A 2,764-nucleotide genomic window follows, 5' to 3' on the forward strand; every position below is an offset into this window, starting at 1 on the left:
TTAGACCTTAGCTGCAAATTCGCTCATTGTTCAAAGTTAGGTTTATAGATGCAAGCCTCATAAAAATAGTGTCTTGCCTCTTGAGAAGATGGATTGAATTTTCTTTATTCATTAGGCCTTATTAATAATTTTTTGTTGAAATGCTTCAACTTTCCAAATATAAATCACAATTCTGACAAAAAAAAAAAATAGGAATTACAATCAAATGCTTATTTAAAAAAGAAAAACACAATAAGAATAAAAAATATATTTGGCGGATGTCATAGGGATAAAAAATACATAACATTTTTGATACTTTAAAATCGTGCATAATAAAAAAAATTGACATTCAAACAAAAAAAAACATTTATAAAATGGAAATATCGTAAATTAGAACAATATTTTTTATCTTCACTACAAATTTTTGTAATACAAACATTCAATAATCATCATCATTATCATCATCATCATCATTATTATTATTATTCAATCAAACATGGGGTGTGCCTTTTCTGGAGGCACGGACAGTGTTTTCGACACTTTATTTAGTGTGTGTTACATTCTAATTGTTATTTTTTTAAAAACTATTCATTATTATTTGACTGTTTTGTTAATGTTGCAAGTCTGAGGAGTGTTGAAATTAGTCTCACATCAAAAAAAGCATAGAAGAGTGATGAGTATACAGGATGAAAGACCCATTAATTTATTACCTTAAGGTTTTGAGTTGGATGTGGTGTTGTTAGTGGTATTGAGAGTGCACATGCAATTAGTTAGAGTTTGTTAGAAACAGTTAGAAAAGTAAGTTATACTTGCACTAAGCTGCTCTTATAACATGGTATCAGAGCTAGCAGATCCATGACCAACACATCATCATCAACACCACAAATCACCACCAATGCTCAAATGAGCTTGCTAAATCAGAACGTATTTGCAATTTTTTCTGCAATCAAACTCAACGACAACAACTACAAAGCATGGAAGAAACAAGCACTGGCATGCATCAAGATCAACAAGTGGCAAAATCATCTCAATCCAAGGAAAGTTCCTATAAGGTTCAATTCAGAGGTAGATCAAAATAATGGCATTGAAACTCAAGAATACCTAGATTAGGAAGTTCAAGATCAATGTCTTGTTGCGTGGCTCACAACGTCTATGGAACCAAATTTTGTGAATCGAGTAATTGAATGTGAATACGCTCATCAGATCTGGAGCGTTCTTGAAGAGTTCTTTGAAACTCGAATTAAATCAAGAATCAAGAAGGCTCAATTAAAGGGATTCAAGTAGCAAGGTTCTTCAATCTCAGAGTACATGGCCAAAATCAATCAAGCAGCAGATTCATTAAATGCCCTAGGGGCTCCACTCACAACGGAAAAGTACATCGAGGCTGCATTAGGAGGCCTCAGCGAGGAATATAGCACTTTCATCACATTAGCCACAACAAGGATTGAACAAATGTCGGAAAGTGAATTTGAAGCTCAATTGCTAACTCAGGAAGAGTTACTTGAAAGATTTCGAAAACCAGAGTTTGACTCAGTACAAGTTAACCTCGCTCAGAGTAATGACGCTCCAGAAAGATTACAAGGACGAGGCTACAGCAATCACAACAACTACAACAACAGAGGCAGATTCAGAGGTTCTCGAGGTAGAGGATATTATAGAGGTGGAGGAGGAAGATCGTCATGGTGGCAAGGCAACAGACTACAATGTCAGTTATGTGGAAAGCTTGGTTATACAGTGATCCAGTGTTACCATCGTTTCAACCAAGATTTTATGAATCCCCAAATGCAAACCCTAAACTTAGCCCAACCCCCTTCTCTAGCATTTCACAATGGTTCAAACTCCCAATTACCTTCCCAACAGCACCAATCAACCTCAGAGCCATCACTACAACTTCAAATTCTCATGCCTTTTTATCACTACTGTCAACAATTTCAGACACAGCTTGATACCCTGATTTTGGTGCCTCTTATCACATTACATATGATCCAAGAAATCTCATTGCAAGAGCAGAATATGAAGGTTCAGAGCAAGTATTCGGAGGTAATGGTCAAGGTATAGACATTAAACATATTGGAAGTACATTAATGCATGCATCACTGTCAAAAAGTCACTTTAACCTGCAAAACCTTCTCCATGTCCCTACCATATCCAAAAATTTAGTTAGTGTAGCCAAGTTCGCTTTAGACAATTGTGTGTTCTTTGAATTTTGGCCTTATTTGTGTAATGTGAAATGTCAGATCTCAAAAAAGACATTACTTCAAGGACTACTTAAAGATGGCTTTTATAGATTTGAAGGAATTCAAATTGTCTCAAGAAATCTCAAAAATAAAGAAACTCAACTTTAAAATCCACACTGTCACAGTGCTACTACCCTCAGCAACACTATCCTCAAACCAAAAACAACTCATCCAACTCTCTCCACCCTCACTCCAACACAACAATCCATTGAAAGAGTAGCTGTTGCTAGCTCTACTTCTCAATCCTCCACAACATCACATCAAGTGCTACTACAACAAATCTCTGAACAACTACCTTCTACTACTATATCTCAAAATTCTATGTTTGTTGTAAGAAATAAGCAAGAAAATATTATCCAAAACACAAAAAAGTCTGTAAATAAGTTCATTGGTCATGTTAGACAGTTACAAGATTCTGAGTCTGTACTTAGCCCAATAGCAAATGTATAAGTTTAAATTGCATGTAAAAGTTTAAGTCAAGTAGCTCAATTGTGGCATAGAAAGCTTGGGCACCAATTTGAAAAAAATTGTCTCTATTGTAATGAAAC

The sequence above is a fragment of the Arachis hypogaea genome, chromosome 8, assembly GCF_003086295.3.
Source record: "Arachis hypogaea cultivar Tifrunner chromosome 8, arahy.Tifrunner.gnm2.J5K5, whole genome shotgun sequence".
NCBI classification, from domain to species: Eukaryota; Viridiplantae; Streptophyta; class Magnoliopsida; order Fabales; family Fabaceae; genus Arachis; species Arachis hypogaea.